We start from the raw sequence: 18888 nt of genomic DNA on the forward strand, positions 1-18888 counted from the left end.
AAGGCACGGGGCAGAAACAAGGCACAAGGCATGGCAGGCCATGTTCCTGATAATGCTCAGGAAGCCAGAAGGGAGCCTTGACTCATCCAACATGTCTCCTGGCACCAGCACTGCGGTGTGCTTTGGATTTGGCCCCATATGCCTCTGCTTTCTCAGCAGGGAGAACAAGGGATTAGCTCTCTTCACAGCACATCATGAGACTCGCCCACCTGTGAGAAAGCATTTTGGACTCTCTGTGCTCACAAGACTGTTTTTAGTTACTAATGAATGAGTCTTACAGTCAGTAAGGCTGTCTGGCTCCATTTGAGGGCTCCAGTTTTCTTTTCCTGTCTTTTTTGATATACTTTTTCATCAGTGCCAATCTAAAAGCTAACCAGGGTCACTTCAACTCCAAAAGCAAGCAATAAAAAGGTCCTAAAAGTCTTACAGAGGACAATATTCCTTGAGATATCTTCGTTGCCAGTAGAAATGATGTAGGGACACAGTCTATGATGGGAACACTGCTTGGTGTTTCAAATTACTTAAAAATACAAACTTAGATCACTAAATTGAAATTAGAGCTCAACAGATTTATGTTTCTCCGTTTATATTTCCTTTGGCAAATCTGCAAGCTTTGGAGTGGCAGAAAGTCACCGAAGAAGTTAATGTAAAACGATGATAAAAACGTGGAATAGTGAAGTGGACTCTGAGCATTCAAAAAATATTCCATTTGATCTGAAATTAAGCATTTGCCTTTGAAGTATTTGTAACTAATTAAAAATCAGTGATCAGCTGTGTTCCTACAAATGCTTAATATTCCAAGCCTTCAGGACAGGCTGTGGTCTCCCTTTGTTCATGAGAGGATGTAAATATTTTTCCATCTCAGAAAAGGCAGAGTGCCCTTACTCTACCCACAGAAGTGATTTCCGTATTTCTCATTCCTCTTTGAAAGAGTAATTTTCCATTTATCTTCTGCTAACAGAAATTTCCCTGAGCTCCCAGACCTTATTGGTCAGCAACCTCTATAATCAGGAGCACCTCTACAATCTTGCAGGGCATCCTGGGAGTGTATTTCAGCAAGTACCTTTGGGGAAGGAGATAAGAAAACCAATCGCTTTCTCACAGAGGAGAGGTAGGCTGAATTTTTAATACTGGCCTATTCAACTAAGCTTTGTTGTAACCCCTCTTCATAAATCAGACATCTGTCGGGAAACACTAGAGTTCCGTGCCTACTGATGACATCAGTATGTTGCAGGAGATGCAGGTTGCTACACAATCTGTAAAATACAAAATACTCTCCATTACGCATGGAAAGCCCCAGCCACTTACTGAAGAACATAGGGCTATCCTTCCCAGCCCACCTCGTCAGAATTTGGTGATAAGCTTCTCAAATAGCAAGGACTCTTCATAGGATGGCTGCTCTGGTTGCACCAGTACATGCTCCTCTTCTGCTTGGCAGATTCAGCAGCCAAAAGCAAGTAGTAAATTTTAATAGCTCGAGTGAGATTGTCAGTGTAATTGTCAGCTTTACTCCACCATCTTCTGCCTCATGCTTGAGCTGGGCAGTAACAAAGGCTGAAATCCCTTATGCCAGGCTTCACCTTCTTTCATTTCAGAGTGTTTGTTATCCCTAAATCCAACCTTTTGGGCTCCCTGAGCAGAGGGCAGGCTTCATAGGGACAGTAGCCTCACAGGGAAGGGGGACAGAGTGAACGGGGAATGGGAGCCACACATGGTGGAGTTTGCTGTTCTTATTTTTTAATTCAAAATCTGACAGATCATGTCCCAAAGATGAGATGGGAGGGAAGTCTGTTTTGTGAATCCTGTCAAGACTGTGACATAAAAAAGGTGCTGCATGTGCATCACTGCAGGGGCTGGGAGGTAGTGTATGCGTGTGGGCATGTAAGTGGTTAGAGTGATGCAAACCTACAGGCTCGTGTGCTAATTTAGGGTATATAAGTGTTAGAAGTAATTTAGTACTAAGTTACCACTAAAAATCCACCCTGCATCTGATGAACTGTCAGGATGAAAGAAAAACAGTTTTCAAATTCTTTTGAACCCTTTGCTGAGGAAGTTTTAGGACCCTTGTCAGAACATTCAAGAGTTCTAGCAAGTGGTGCAACTCAGGATCTGACTATTTCATAAAAATTGAAGGCTAGTTCATAGAATCCTAGAATCTATAGATTTGTAGAATTATAGTTCCTCCAGGTTTCTAGGAAGTTATTAGTAGGCTGAGCAAGCTCACTTTCTGTGGACGATCTGGAATTATGTCTGTTCCACTGTAAGAAATGAGGTCATAACTCTAAGTGCTTACTGTGGGTGTCTGAGTTTGACAGGTTGACCTAATTCTTTTGCTCAAAGATAGCAACGAAGACAACTCCAGGAACAACAACTTGGGTAGGGCTTTTCTTATCCATACTCAAGCTTCCAAGCTCAACTTCCAAATCTAAGCTGTCAACATGATATTATTGGAAAATTCAAGTTACCTGTACTAGGAACTTTATTTTTCTTATCCCATGTTAAAGCTGTATGTATCTCATGTAATCCTCACGCTGATCCTTTTCTGAAATATTGTGTGTTCCATATGCCTTGCATAATCTTGTTTATTTCAAGTTGGTCTCTACAGCTTGAATATATTCCACAGCAATTTCCAGCAATACAGGAAAATATTTTTTTGGCAGTAAGTTCTTCCAGTCTTTTCCCGGAAGAACTCTGGCATCCCACATCTTGGTAAAGAGCCAGGACGTTCAGTCCTGGAAAAGTTTTGTATCATGCAAAGTGGTGACTCTGGGAGAAAATTTCATCCTCTCCAATCTACTTGAGCCTCTCACCGCTCCTTGCTTCACTAGGTAGTGTTTCCACACACGGGCTGCTCTGACTGAACAGCAGCCAAAGGCAATGGGCACAAGTGCAGAAAGGGAAAGCCTGAACAGGCAGAACCAAAAATAGACTTACTTGGAGTGGCTAAACACAAGGGCAGAAGCCTACAGAGGCTGTGGGGGCTCCATCAATGGGGGTGTTCAGAACTTGACTGGGTCCTTAGTGACCTACTTTTTCGTCCAAGCCCTGCTTGAAGCATCCAGCTCCTGGGACACCAGCTCTGTCTCTGGCTCCATCTCCTTTTGTTCCTGACCTGGACTCCAGGGATGGACCTTGGACAACATTCACCACTTGCCATGTCTGTCACAAAGGACCCCATTACCAGTAGCCAGCCCTGCCCACTGTGCTAAGATCCTGTCAGTGAGGGCATGGCCTGTGCTGGGATCACCCTCTGCACATTGGCCCTCGGAGCAGCATCTTCTCCAAATCCTGCAGCAAGCAGGAAGCCCAGAACTATGAAATCTGATGAAGTGCCTGTCTCGGATGCTGGAAACAGGAGCAGAAAACTCACGTAGATGCCACACTCTGTTAGCTCAAATGATAGGTGCCTGTATGAAGACAAACTTCTGCAAATTACAATTTCTTCTTTTTTTCAAATTGCTTTGTTCAAATCATATTCTAAATAAACTACATTGAAACAATAACTAGATTTAAACACCTAAGTGAACTTTCTGCAGAGATAATAGAAATCCTGAGTAATTTGAATATGAATGAATGAACTTTCTTCCCACTAGGCAGTTTGTGGTGCCTCCTGCACTCATCAGCAGTCTAGAGATTATTTTGGGTTCATGCTCCCTGTTTACCAACAATAAAAAAAACTTTGCAAGCAAAAAAACCCCCTTATTGTATATGCTTTGTTACAGTTCTTGCAATAACCCTTCATTCGATTTTGGCTTGCCAGGGGGCCAAGAAGGTGAAAAGAAGCTTTGAGTAATTTTTTGATCTGTGGGTCCTACAGGTAGCTAAAGCTGTCCATCACTGGGCATAGTTTAACAATGCGTGCTGGGTGAATAGCTAAGGGAAATCAGTATTTTTTCTGCAGTTAAAATGATTTACATCAAGCTAGAGGTGTAGGAAAAGGGTACTGCTTAAATATACTTGAACTACAGAAAATAGATACAGGTTTTAGTCAGGCTACTGGAAAATTTGTCTATCAGTTCTCTCAAATATTTTTAACACAATTTGAACACGTGAAACTTTTGCCCACTTCTGGTCGTTGAAACACACAGATTCTGACCACCCATTACTTTTGACAAGAGTTGTTCACCGGCCTGGAGGTGATATCAAGGATGCTACACAAGAAATAGGATCCAGCAGAAATTTCCAAAGCAGTGACTGCTGGTGGTGAACAGTTCTTTTGAGGGTAGTTTTCAAATCTGGTCTGTCACACTTCTCGTCAGAAGAAATGGAGTTGAAAGGGATCTCCAGGATCAGTCATTCAACCCCAGAACTCACAGATGACAGTAAGCATCCTCCTCTTCATCAAACCCTTGAATCAGCTGTGCTGTTTATTCCTGTCTGCCCTGCAATGAGGCAGTTCTGGGCACTCACTGATCTCATGCAGGGCACATTTTCTTCCTAGTGTAAATCTAGTTATGAGCTACTAACACATGAGTTTTGAGCTTAAACCCATGAGCCTCAACCCATGGATTTTGAGTCATCTTTGTCTTTGGGTAAGGTAGCTGAGCCTTTCTCTTCTTCTCTGATGTACCCGAAAACATGATCCAGTTGCTGCTCTCTCCCTTTCTGGGCCACCATTATTCCCAGGGCTTTTTTGAAGCACAGGAGGAACACAGCAGTGGCTGCTGTTTCCTAACTGTTGCACGTCATTGTTCTTCCCTCTGGCACTGCTACATGCATCATTTGTGGTTTCATCTCATTTTCGATCTTGCTTACGGTCTGGCCTTCATCTTCCTGTCTCAAAATGTTCTCTTTAATTTCCTGTCGGAGGAAGAGACTAGTCCATTCTTGTATGTGGAAGAATCATATATAAGTTATTGAATCTATTTCCTTAAAGATTGCCAGCTGGATGGATTTTAAGGACAGAAGTGCCCAATCTTTCAGTCAAAAGCCTTGGCTCCATAAACAGAGGTGAGAACCTGTGTTAGTGATGCTGTCAGATGAAATAAAACTCTCCAGAACCTGCTCCTAATGCACTGTGTGATGCTGCCAGCTCATTTTGTACATTCACAGAACTACTTGTTCTGTGCCAGACTGGAAGAAGATAATGCATAATGACTAGCTGATAGTTTGTCTTTAGAACTTCTTGAAGTGACTTGCCAAGACTGATTTGTTATAATCACCTTTCTAGCATTTCCCAGCCTTCGGTCAATACCTTGCTCTTACCCTGATACTGCACAGCAGGACATGGAAAATCAATCATGCATTTCTCAAGAAACCCACCTTGAGAGACTGAGCCCCAAGAGCTGACTCTATTCAAGGTCTCTGCGATTCACAGACTTCATGACTAAAAAAAAATAGTGACAATTTATTTTCGCTTGGCAGCAAAGTCAGCAAATGTCCTGTTGTCTCAGCTTGTGGCCCATTGTCAAAGGAAAAACCAAGCATGGTTGTGGACCTGTGGTTAGTGGGGAGCTGCTCACTAGCCTTCATTGAAGAGACTCTTCAGAGAGGAGGGTTCTCACCCTGCTACCCAGACAGTCTCCTTGTACAGGATTTTCTAAGAACACTGTGGACTGGAATCACATTTAAATATGACCGTAATTTGTGATCCAGGGTGGACAAATGATTTATCAGCTCGTAGGTTTGTGCAGCTCCCTGAGTGTAAGCACCTGGCTTTACACTGGGGTCTTCCTCTGACTCCTTCACCAGCAAAGGAGTTTTCCCATCACTCCTTTTTTGTCTACTGGGGTTACTTTCTTGAACACATCAGGAGTATTTCCTTGGCAGGGGGAGAGTTAGTATCTCCATCATCTCCTGAGGGAGGAAAGCAGCCCTGGGAAGGTTAAGGAACCCATCTGCTTTGGCACATGAGAATCGCTGCCTGCCTGCTTGTTGGGATGCACAAGAGCACACAAACTGGGTGCCAGGTGTTTGGCTTCCACCCAACCTTTCTTCCAGACCAGGAAGGAGTCAGGTGTTGTTTTAGTGCCCAGAGAGGCCTAAACCAGAAAGAGGCTGCATGTGAGAAGATGAAAACAGCATTAAGGACCACTAGCTAATAAGCTCTTTGACCAAGGCAGGCATCATTTATTGGAGTGAACAACACAAGAAACATGGTACAGAGAGGGTAATTTCATCCCATATGTCCTTTTGAAACTTCTGGAAGTCCATGCTTTGAGAACACCCTGAACAAGGGACCAAATTCAGCTACAGAATTTATTTTCATCTAACGGATTTTTTTCCTTTGAAATTTAACATTGTTTTTCCGGAGCAGAAAGTTTTATAACTAAATTGACCAAGTGTCCCTGGTTTTGGTTTTAAGTCCATTACAGAGTAACTTTAGGGGAAGGCCTCTAGTCTTTGAACTGTGAGAAGGTAAGTAATTGTTTCCCTACCATCTCCTCTGCATCCATGGTTTCTATTCATCCTTCCAGCCTGGTGGCTCCTGGTCTGTTTATTCTCCTTTCACTGCAAAACTATTCCCATGCTTATCTTTTGTTCTTCCTTTCAGAGACCTTGTAGTCACTTGAAATAGAAGTACCAGAACTCCACCCAGCATAGGTGTGCGCACACAAGAGGTGGTGACACCTGTGTTACCACTTGCTTTTTGTTCTCTGTTCTACTCGCAGTTCCATAATCTGATTTTGAGCTGTAGGTAAGCACAAAGCTCCTTTTTTCATAAAACTGCCTCCAGAAACTACATGTGAGTAAGCAATTTCTCACTGTTGTGAATCTTCAGAATTGTCACTGCTACATCTGCCACGGTCCGAGGGGGGAAGGGAAATGGGGCCGGGCACTGCAATAAGGGTTCACAGCACAGTTGGGGTTCGTGCAGCAATGCCTGTTTATTTAGGGGGAACAAGGGTTTAAATAAAGTAGGTCTGAGGGGCGGATTCTAAACTGGGGAGGCGCAAGAGATTGACAACTCAGGGAAAAGTGTGATAGGGAGACAGGAGAAAGGTGGGTGGAACTCCCGGGTCTCTAGGGGAATGGGCCAATGGTAGCTCTCCCTGCACTGTGGCAAACTGTAACCAATCAGTGGCAGAGGAGCGGGAAAACTGGGAAAACAGGGTGACAAATAACTTTTGGAGGGAAAATCTGAGGGAGAACTGGGGACAATATGGAGGTATGACAGAATTCATAAAATTTAACAATGAACTGGGGTGCATAAGAATTCATAAACACACAACAATAAACTGGGGAAAAACTGTCAGTCCGGCAGGTGAATTATCCAGTAAGTAACAGGTCCATTTAGATCCCATTTATGCTTTTCCAGGTAGCATATCTCTCCCATTCTGTCTTCTCATCTACCACATACATCCACAGCCAATTAAATTCAACTGCTGTTTTCACCTCCTGTCACTCCATGCTGGGATGTGCTCCAGCAGTGTGTCCCGGTTCCAGCCAGGACAGGGTTAATTTTTGCAGTAGCTGGGAGGGGGCATGGCCGGGACCCAGAGGTTATTTTATACCACCTCAGATCGTTGCTGGGGCCAGGGGGTGGGTGGGAAGACTTTCCTCAGGGGAGAAGGTCAAGAAAATGTGGTGGGGTGGCGGAGGGGGCATGTGTGTCTGTCTGGTATTGTTTATTGTTGCAGGGTTTCTGTGTGAATCTTTTCTTTTCTTATACCTTTTGTTATTAATGTGGTTGCTGTTACTGTTCCTTTTCTTATGTCATTGCTGTTTCTAGTGAATTGTTCTTATCCCAACCTGTCATCTTTGCCTTTTGGGCCTCCAGGTGGAGGGGTGGGGAGGGGAAAGGAAGCAGTGGTTTTAGCCAGAGTACTCAGCTGGAGAATACCATTCCTAAACCACAGTAGCCAACCACCACTGCTGCTCTCCAATCCTTGGCAAGTCAGGGTGGGCAGCTGAACTGGCAGACTGAAAGGCTGGCCTCCTTCCCTGCCTCATGGCAGAAGAAGAGTGACACCTGTGTCGATGCAAAGAGAGAGGCGGCATCTTTGGTGGTGGCATGAAGTTTAGGTGGCCTGCTTGAAGCATCACATCACATCTTTAGTCCAAGGAACAGGGTGCCTCATACAGTGCTTCAAGAATGAGCAGGAAGAGCTCCAGAAATGCTGACTGGGTGGCACTGGTTCATTTGGGTGGAAAATGCTGAGTAAGACAGGTTCTGAGTGCTGCTTTAGATGAAAACAGCACATTCTCAGTTGAGCACTTGTGTTTTGCATTTTGTGCCATTTTCTATTTTCTCCTTGTGAGTTTTCAGTGTTCCTGTTTTACTGATGCAAATACCCACCCAAAGCACTCATTGAGCTGGCTATAATGAGCATTTGGCTGCTGAAAATTCAGGATTACATTTGAAATTCTAACAAAAATGTCTGTCAGTTTATTCCACAAACTGTAAAGGACTGTTTAATAGATCATGTAGTCACAAGATGGAAGGAGCTAGAAGGGACCAGTTGTAATGCTTTGCTTGGGACTTTTTCCAGTTGGAACCTCTTGACAGGCTAATTCATCTATGTGGCCACTCACTCAAATGACAGAGGAAAGCCTTTCACATATCTAAGACAAAATAAGTGATTTTTGACCCTACAATCTTCAGACTAAATAACAATTTGTGACTTATTATTAAAATGTTCTGGATGATAAATCTTTCCCTAGGAAATCCATGATATCACCTCTGGAAGCCATTTGAGAACTTCTCTGAGTGTAGTTATAAAGTTCCAAGAAAGAAAAGAACAGGACCACCTTGGACATCATTAGTCCTCCAACCATCCTATTTTCTGAGCATCAACTGCAATACATTGACTTAATGAAGATATGAATAGGAAGATTTGCATGCAAAGAGTAGGAGTGTGTCTCTGGTACCAGGAGGGAATATAAGAATTTGCTGATGAAGGCAGTAAGTGGCTAAACAGGACATCCACTGGCTTTCATAGAGCCCTGTGGATCAGGTGAATGGTGCTTTGCATAGGAAGGGAGCAACAATTCCGGCCTTTGTGACAGCTTAGATGTCATTCCCTGAATAGTCACAAAAGAGTTTCACCCAGGTTTGGATGGCAGGTCAGTCTTCAGCCAGGTCCAAGGAAAACCCATCAGAGTTAGCTGATAACAGCTCCCTGAGCTGTTCAAGGTAAAAGTGCTCCAGGATTCTACAGTCTCCAGAACCGCAAGTATCCTTTCCATCCGGTTCTTCTCTTCATACGATCCTTTTCTGCTTGTGTCTTCTTCAGTTGTTTTGCCTTATTCTACCAAGAAAACACTTGTCTAGTCTTATAGAGTTGCCCTAGAAGTTTTAGCAACTGGTAGCTCTGCAGGACTGCTGAAGCCTGCCAGGCTCCAAGTGATACTTTTGCCAGTGAAAGTCTTGCTGCTTAACTCCTGCATGTCAGTTGAGTCTTTCAGAGCAGATTTCTAGCAGAGGCGAGCCCTGTGATGCAGCATTTGCGTCTATATTTGCGTGCACAGATAGGAAAGTTCACCCACTCCATGTATAGAAAACCTAAATGTGTCATGTGTGTCAACTGCTTTTTCTGTATGTGCTCGCATACCCACTGAGACAAATTTAGGCTGTGCTACAGAGTCATCCCTTCTCCAGACATCCTAGACACATGGTAATGTCTTAGTTCCCACAATGACTGCATTGCACAAGACAGAAGAGCCAACACAATCATTCCCCAAAATGTGTCTACATCGAACCCTGCATCACCCACTATGAGTCACCATTACCCAGATCTCATCTCACAAAGGAACATTTTTTTGACTGTGTGGTCAGCCCAAGCATCTGACTGAAAATTTAACCCTGATGAAAGTCAAGAAGAAATTTTAAGAATATTTTATACTTTTGAGTAAACCTGGGTTGTTTTTCTCAAGCCATAGTGCTGCAGCTGGGAGGAGGCAACCCTGGGTGTACGTGAAGACTGGGGAATGAGATGCTGGAAAGGGTCCTGGGGGTCCTGCTCAGTGGCCAGTTGGCCCCGAGTCAGCAGTGCCCTGGCACCCAGGAGGGCCAACCCTGTCCTGGGGGCATCAGGCCCAGCATCACTGGCTGGGCCAGGGAGGGGATTGTCCTGCTCTGCTCTGCCCTGGGGCGGCCTCACCTGCAACATTGGGGCAACTTTGGTTGCTGCAATATAAGGAAGACATTAAGCCATTAGAGAGTGTCCAAAGGGCAATCAAGATGGGGAAGGGCCTGGATTTGAAGCCGTGTGAGGACACTGAGGGCACTTGTGTGTTCAGCTGGAGCAGAGGAGACTGAGGGGAGACCTCAGTGCAGTTCCAACTGCCTGGGCAGGGGCAGAGGAGGGGTGGGGACTGAGCTCTGCTCTGGGGGAGCAGGGACAGCACCCAGGGAACAGATGGAGCTGTGTCAGGGCAGGCTCAGGTTGGATCTCAGGAGAAGGTTCTTCCCCAGAGGGCGGTTGGGCACTGACCAGGCTTCCCAGGGCAGTGGGCACAGCCCCAAGGCTGACAGAGTTCAAGAAGCATTTGGATACTTTCAGGCACATGGTGGGACTCTTGGGGATGGTCCTGTGCAGGGCTAAGGGCTGGACTCTATGATTCTTGTGGGTGCCTTCCAAGTCAGCATATTTTGTGATTCTTTGAAATGTTCGGCTTTATATTCTGGGGTTATTTAGCTCTTTCACTTTAATTACTTGCATTGGACACTAGGTCAATTTTTACATGAAGCTGGTTTTTCTAAGCAGATGTTGAATATTTTCCTTTATAAAATTTTTGCACCAAAAACTTTCCCTGTTTGTCTTCTGACCTGAGGATTCATCTGCATATTAAATGTAATTAGTGAGATATTATGTAAAATATAAAATTTAATTGCCCTAATTATAATTTAAATGATAAGCATATTCAATAAATAGTATTTTTAAAGCCTAATTTCATAAGCACTCAATTGGTCAATTTTTAAGTAGCTTTTCCATCTCAGTCATTCACCGACGTGACCACACTGCCTTTTCTGCAATGCTGGGGTAGTCCAGTTGTGCAATGCCGAGGGATTTCTTTTTAATTTGGATTTTGGTTATTGAATATGGTTATTTTTTATATGGATTTGTGGAGCAACCAAGCAGAGGCAGTGTTGCACTGGCGTTGCTGCCAACTACAATGTTCCTGGAATGACACCTCCACTGCCCAGTGAAGGTGTTTCTGACCTGCAGAGTCCAGCAGGCGCAAGCCTGTGACTGAGGCTGAGAGGGAAGGGCAGTCTCTGCCAAGAGCCCTGCGAAAGAAGAATGTATGTTCCCTTTATGGAGAGGTGGAAAATGAATGAAAGAAACCAATGGGAAGGCCCCAAATGTAAGTTCATTGGAAAAACCCCACTGGTCATCTCACCCAGCCCAGCGTGCTGTCTCCAGTAGCAGATGCCACCAGCAGGACATGTGTGAGCCTGGCCACCTCCACCACCCCTCACTCACCCTCCAGCAGCCAGTCAGGGACTTGTTTCCCATGATTTTGTGCGGTTCCTCTCTGGACCTGCAGCAATCAGCAGCTCCCATGGCAGCCCAGGATAGCCCATGACCTGACCTACTGCATCCATAATTCCATGGTTGTCTTACACCCATCTCTGGTGAGTTCCCGAGGGCTTTCTGTTGTGGGACTGGGTGGGACTGGGTGAGCAGCTCAGCTTTCAGCACGTCCCCTGCCTTCAGGATTTTGTGAACCTTGATTACACTGCCTTCCTCAGTGTTCCCTTCTTCAAACTGGAACGCTAACCTTTTTAGCCTTTCCTTGGAAGGCAGCTGTGTTCTTCTCTAGACCATTTTTGTCCCATCATTTTTGTTGGTTTTGTAAAACCTTTCAGAGATCCTCACAATTTACCATCACTGTCACATGAGACTACTCAAAAGAACTTAAACCCAGTTACTTGCATTTTGTTTTGTTATATTTGGAGTCATAGATCTTAAAATTAAGGTAAGAAAGTTTTAAATCTCTAATATAAAATGACAGATCGGACTTTTGAAACTGCTGAGGTAAGTGATCACCTTCACTTAATTTGTGTTGGGATGCAATTCTCCGACCTTAAGAAGAGTAGGTTTTATCTGAGAATAATTTCTGAGATAGAAAAGACTGAGTGTGGTCTCTTGTGTTGGGAAATTCAAACTAAAGAGTGCACCTGTGGAGCATCCAGAAGGACTTTGGGGAATTCTGTACTACAGGGTCAGAGCAGTGAGAAGGTCTTGATACCTGGTACAGGCAGGCACATAGCTTGTCACCCATGATGAGTAGTGTGGGGAGCAGATGTGGGGAGCAGCTATTTCTCCAAACAATTTCAGAATCGAAAGATCAACAATGAAAAGTTGTCAGTGCTACAGCTATATTTTGGAAAAGGGCAGCTGCTCATTACAGAGCACCTTGTTTATCTTCCTGTTCTCCTTGTCTTTAACACACTGCTTTTTTAAAACACTTGCATCATCACTCCCAAGCACATGTAGTTCACAGAGTTCCCAAACAGCTGAGTTGATTTGCTGGGTGTGAACTTGGGACAAGGCTTAGACCTGTCCCAAAGAAAACAAAGAAACCCAGTCTACACAAAACTGAACTGGAGCTTTCTGCGAGAAAGGGACTGTTGGTTCAGTCAGACCCAGGATCAATGTCAACAAAATGCACCCAGGAATCCCACGTGCCCTGGGCTGATCCCACAGTGTGGGCAACAGGGGTTGCCCAGCTCTGGGGTCCTCAGCACAGGAACGACATTGACCTGTTGGAGCGAGTCCAGAGGAGGCACCAAGTTGATTTGAGGGCTGGAGCACCTCTCCCACAAAGAAAGGCTGAGAGAATTTGGACTGTCCAGCCTGGGAAAGAGAAAGCTTACAGTGACCTAATTGCAGCCTTTCAGTACCCGAAGAAGCTACAAGAAACATGGGCAGAGACTACTTAAAAGAGCATGTAGTGACAGGGCAAGTGGGAATGGATTCAAAGTAAAAGAGAGTAGCTTTAGATTAGATATTAGGAAATTCTTTGCTGTGAGAATGGTGAGGCCCTGGTACAGGTTGCCCAGAGAAGTTGTTGATGCCCCATCAAGGGGCCTGGCTGAACAGAACTCTGAGCAACCTGGCCTAGGGAAAGGTGTCCCTGCTCATGACAGGGCAGTGGAACTATATGATCTTCAAGGTTCCTTCCAAAACAAACTATTGTCTGATTCTATGACTCTGAGATTCTTTGATTCTATCTCCCTAGCAGAGGTGCTCCAGCCCTTGGAGCATCTTAGTGGTCTCCTCTGGACTTGTTCCATCAGGTCCATGTCTTTCTTGTGTTGGGGGCCCCAGAGCTGGATGCAGCATTATAGGTACTGGGGTCTCTCATCTAAGCTGCCTAGGCCTGCAAAAGTTAAGCTGTGGTGCTGAAGGAAAGCAGGACAATGAAGGGATGCAGCTCGCAAAGGCTGCTCTACATGAAGTGATCAGGAGAAAGAGAGGCTGGACTGTCCCAGTGTGGAACCAGCCATCACACAAGTGATCCCAGTGCCGAGCTGGGAACAGTCAGGGATGGACAGAGAGACCTGAGAAGATGCCACATGGCAGGGGAGACCCTGTGACATACTGCCAACAGTCTCCTCATCCTCTCAGACAACTTTTGCAGGTGTTGCCCACCTGTCTAAGCTGGCTGGTGGAATGGGAATTGCTCTGGATCTTGTGCAGACAAATACTGCAGCTGGGACAATGTGGATGTGGCGTGGATGTGGCTCCCCCAAAAAGGAGATACTATCCCAGGAGATGGATTGGCAGTGTCAGGTGCAGGAAAACCCAGCGCAAAGCCAGCTTCAACTGCCAGCTCGCTGTTCTGCTCCCATGAAACCACATCCTGTGGGAGCCAATGTGGACTCTCCTTCCTCGCACATAGACAGACCTACACATCCCAGAGCCTGCAAAACATTATTACAGAGTGACTGGCTGAGGGTAACATACCAGAACCTGACTTTATCTGGTCATGTGGGAAGTTCTCTGCTGTGGTAGAGCTGGATCTCATATCAAAGATGTCTTATCTTCCATACAAATGTGCTCACAGGCAAATAAGATCAATTAAAGAAGTGAAGCAGCTTGTAAATCAACTGGCTCTGAGAACTCCCCCAGCCTCTTCCAGTGAGTGAGTCAGAGCACATGGATTCAAGACTGCATCAGGCATCTTTAGAGAACACATCAAATGCGGGTTAACATATTCTGCCCAAGAAAACTGATAATGGGGATGAGTGTCACCTGGTTTGTGCCAAAGAAACTCCAAAACTTGAGAAAAACAGGCTGTTTGTTTGATTGAAATTTTCAGGAGCAGGAGGCTTTGATCTCATTAACTACTTTATGTGCCTTGCTGACTTTTCAGTTCTGTGAAGCAGCCAATAGGCTGGAACTTGTCTGCTCAGGCTTTTAGAGGGATATGAATTATTATCTCCAGGTTTCTAAATACCAAACGTTTCCACTCTGAAGTGGGGGATCAAGCAATGGAAGAGGAGCCCAGTGGGGTTGTGGAGGCTCCATTCTTAAAGATATTAAACATGAAAGGCCCACAACAACCTAAACTAATTTCAAAATTAATCCACTTTCAAAGCGGTCCTGCTTTAGGGAGGCTGGTTGGACCAGGTGGCAACCAGAAATCCCTTAATATCTGTATTACTCTGTAATTCTGAACTTCATAAACAAATAACAAAGAAAAGTATAGTGAATGGCCATTCAGGTTTGAGCCAAAGTCTCAGGAGATTGCATTTGGAAGAATACAAAGCTGTGATGAATGTTGCTTTGTAATTTTTCCCTCCAGTAGTCCTTGTGCAAAGCATTGCCATCACTAATTGCTCTATGCCAGAGCCCTCTCCACATAGGCCCTTCCTCACACAGTTAAAGATATATGCAACTCCCTTCTCATGAAGTTTAGCATATTTGACAAAATGTTGGCTTGCACCTCACCCACTGACATAAAAATGCAGTTAGAACTGCCTTTTAAAAGTGATTTTTTTCTGGCATACTGAAGAGTGATTAAAATACGACATTTCTGTAAATTGGTCATTGTATAATTAGAAGTTTAAGGTCAATATATTTTTAAATAACAGATGCAGCAATCTCCACCTTTCCATTTAACAGTAGGAAGAAAGCTGCGCAACTACATGAGGAATATAAATGGATTTTAAGGAATATTTAGTAAATCGTTCGTTGCAAAAATTCCCCTGATTTACAGCAGCACAGATTCCCCACAAGTCACGACAGCTCTCAGGATAAAACAAGGACAGTTCCATACCCACCAGCTGCTCATTTCTATGTGTTTTGTATTTCACAAAGAGGTGCAAATCCCATGCTTGCGTGGTGGGATTTTTTGCTCTCCAGGACAAGTGGACTGAGTGCCAGAGCTCCTTCCATCATCAGATCTTGACTTGAGCCAATGCTGGTTTGCTTCCCATTGGTGCAGTGCAACCTCCCCTTCCAAACCCAGAGCTGTTCCTCTCTGTCATTACGCAACAGCTCCAGCTCAGTCGAGACACGGCCTTTGGATACCCCGTGGCTATTGATAAACTACAGTATTGCATTTAAATAAAGGGTCATCATTGATCAATACATAGGACAAAGTCATTAAAATCAGACCCCACAACACCTCAGGAATCACACTTCAGGCAAAACCAAAATTTTTCTGGTTAAAAGCCTTTTGGTTTTTTACTATTTAAAATAATTTTTTAAATAATTATTGAAGAAACTCCAAAATAAAAGCTGTACAAGCAGCTTCAACAGGTGTCCTGATTCCAGCCAGAACACGGTTTAATTTTTGCAGTAGCCAGGAGGGGCATGGCCAGGGCTCTGAGTTTATTCTGTACCCCCTCAGGCTCTAGCAGGGGGCAGGGGGAATGTGCCCTTCTGGTGGGTCGGTGGCAGGTGAGCGGTCAGGGTAGTGCTGGTTCTGCATGGTGAGCACTCACCTGTGAATCGCTCATCTCTCTTGTATCCTCTGTTATTTAATACTGTTGCCGTTAGTGTTTGCTTCTTATTCCATTGCTTTTTCCAGTAAATTGTTATCTTGATCTTTAGCTTTTGTGCCTCCAATTTTCCTCTCCACCCTGGGAAAGGGGGGAGTAAGTTGGCAAATGGTTTGGAGTATTTCAGTGGGAACACTAAATTGGGGAGTACCATTCCTAAGCCACGACGACAGGGAAAAAGCAATCTCCACTGAAATGATGGTAAAGTACCTGTGAAGCAGGCACAGGGAGCAGGGAACACCTCCAGAGCCCTGTTGGATGGTCCTTCTGTTCATCACAGGCCTGTTACATCTAACTCTGACTTGTCTACACCATGCAGGATGCTGTGGCACCCAGACCTCCTAAATGACCAGCACTAAACTTTTCATGGATTATAGCTACAGGAAGCAATCATAACCATGCCTTCTTTTCATTTCCTTCTCTACCAAGCTCACAGGCTGATGGTTTGAGAGTGAAATGCTCTAGAGTTTGATATTTAACTTGAGCTGATCATCCCTTTCTTACCCTCCGTCGGGACAAAGGATGGGCTTGTTGCGGGAACACATTTGTGCTGTATAGGAAATATTCCCCACTGGCAGCATAGTGAATCAGGAATATGTTGTGTGAGTGAGGCTCTGTTGCACCCTAGGGATTGAGAGTGTGTGCAGAAAAATTATATTTTAAATTGCTACTATCCCAAAACAACTGAGATGTAAAAATTCTTTTCCCTTTCAGTTCACAGAGGAAACCCCATGAAATGCACTGAGTATGGCCAGTCTTTGCGAGCGAAGATTTGGGAAAGGTCTTTACCCTTCGAGCCTGCGCAGTGGATTTTTTAGGTGAGACACAGTGTGCGCTGAACTGAGCCCACCCTTTAATCCTGAGGTTCATCTACCGGGGCCAAGCAAGCTTGGACAGTGGCAGTGAGGTCCTCAGAACGTAGGTTTGTTTAGAGTGACCTTCTCTTAGATGGATGGCCTTACAGGGCTGACGAGCTCCATCTGCCCAGGGGACTTTTGCACTAAGGCTCTAAGGTTTATCACTCCAAAGTCAGGCAGAGAAAATGTCTTGATATAAGGCATCATTTTGATAGAGATTTATCATATATAGATACAAGATTCTTTATTGGATCTGTTTCTCGCACCTTCTAAAGCAGGTGGGATTAATCTCATGTAACTCTATATAATCCTTTCCATTACCAGAGGGACACTACAAGTCCATCCTCCTAAGGGCTGCTCAGTCAACTGCTTTTGAGTGTCCAAGTGACCCCCTCAAATATATTTGTTTCTGCTGACAATAAACAAGTCCAGAGCACCTCAGATGGAGACAAACAGCTCATGGATGTCTGAGTCTACCTGGGGTGAGACATTCTCCTGCACTGCTTCTTGGGGTCACCACAGGGACAGGGTAAGGACCATCTGCACCAAAAGTAAAAGCCTCTGTGCTGCAGCCTGGAAGAGCAACTCCTTTCCTCTTTCAGAAGGATATTTGCTTTTCTCATGGAAAATCTCTTCATCCTCTAGATACTGACAAGTCGAATCCCGGGTTCAGTTTTGGGCCCCTCATGACAAGAAAGACATTGAGGGGGTGGAGTGTATCCAGAGAAGGGCAACAGACCTGGGGAAGGGTCTGGAGCACAAGTCTGATGAGGAGTGGCTGAGGGAGCTGGGGGGGCTCATGCTGGCGAAAAAAAGGCTCCAGTGGGACCTTCTCACTCTCTGCAACTCCCTGTCAGGAGGGTGGAGCCAGGTGGGGGTCAGGCTCTTCTCCCACATAACAAGTGTCCAGACCAGAGGAAATGACTTCAAGTTGTGATTAGGGAGGTTTAGATTGGATATTATATTTCTTATATTGGATATTATATTTCTTCACTGAAAGGATGGTCAAGCATTGGAAGTGGTGGAATCACGGCCCCTGGAGGGATTTAAAAGATGTGTGAATGTGGGACTTGGGGACATGGTTTAGTGGTGGCCTTGTCAGTGCTGAGTGAATGGTTGGACTCAATGATCTTAGAGGGCTTTTCCAACCTCAAGGATTCTGTGATTCTGTGATTCTAAGTCACCCCAAGGAAAGCAAATATTTATGTTAAGCATGAAGAGCTGCAAATGCAAAAGTGTAAGTAGCTTATTAGAAATTCACTGAAATAAAGATTAATAATTCAGTGAAATAAACAAAATAATCCTCTGTCTCAGACAAGTCTCGCAATATGCTTTATCACACTGATAACATGCTGCCACTACAGCAGCACTGATGTAACAGAGACCTGTCAGATACCCGCAGTGCCATTTACAAGCTTTGTTAAGAGTCGCTATAGTCCTAGTGAACATGTAACACAAAACAGGCTGGTTTGCATTTTATTTGCTCAGAGCAAAGTTTTCACAGGCAAGTAGAGCTGGTTTCTATAGCTGGTGGCATAATCTGTCCATCCCCACAGCTCCCATTTGCTTTAACGCATCTGAAGTGACAGCACCCTGGCTGCTCAGGAGAGCAAACCCGACACACCTAGCACAGAGTCATAGCCCTTGTCTAACAGCAAGGTTGTCTTGACTCTTCTCTGGTTCATGTATCCATAGATTTCAGAGAAGCTGCTGCTGAGAATGGCTTCAGAGTTCCCCACACCAATGATTTGTCTCCATCCTTCCTGGGTAGCACTCTGTGCAACACCTGGAAAATACCTGTTCTGGAACTGTGATTCCTTGAAACAGATCAATATTCTGGCATGGCATGGCTAGTTGCAGGCTCGGGTTTCTGCATGATTATGCCAGAATGTCTGCTATAGTGATAAAAAATTTATTTCCGGAGTAGAGGATGCTGACAGAACAATTCCTACAGATCCTTCACTCTCTGGGCCATTATTATTTAATAATATTTAACGGTGTTATTTAATATCTTCATTTTGGGAACAAGTTAAGCCAGTAGCACCTGCATTCAGCTAATTAGGATCAAAAGGGAGTGTTTTGGCCTTGACTGTTATTTTGGATAAAGAGGGTGCTGTGTTCTCAAAGCGA

General features: G+C 44.6%; 1 long non-coding RNA gene across 1 annotated transcript; it reads left to right on the forward strand.

Annotated features, from left to right (window-relative positions):
• The first annotated feature begins 6696 nt into the window (after positions 1 to 6696).
• On the forward strand, positions 6697 to 17408 carry LOC108504992. Its single transcript, XR_001877337.1, has 3 exons — positions 6697 to 7108; positions 16616 to 16719; positions 17083 to 17408. It is a non-coding gene; the product is annotated as an uncharacterized LOC108504992 (long non-coding RNA).
• Positions 17409 to 18888: the final 1480 nt, after the last annotated feature.

This window comes from Lepidothrix coronata, unplaced genomic scaffold (genome assembly GCF_001604755.1).
Source record: "Lepidothrix coronata isolate B3197 unplaced genomic scaffold, Lepidothrix_coronata-1.0 Scaffold180, whole genome shotgun sequence".
Classification (NCBI taxonomy): Eukaryota; Metazoa; Chordata; class Aves; order Passeriformes; family Pipridae; genus Lepidothrix; species Lepidothrix coronata.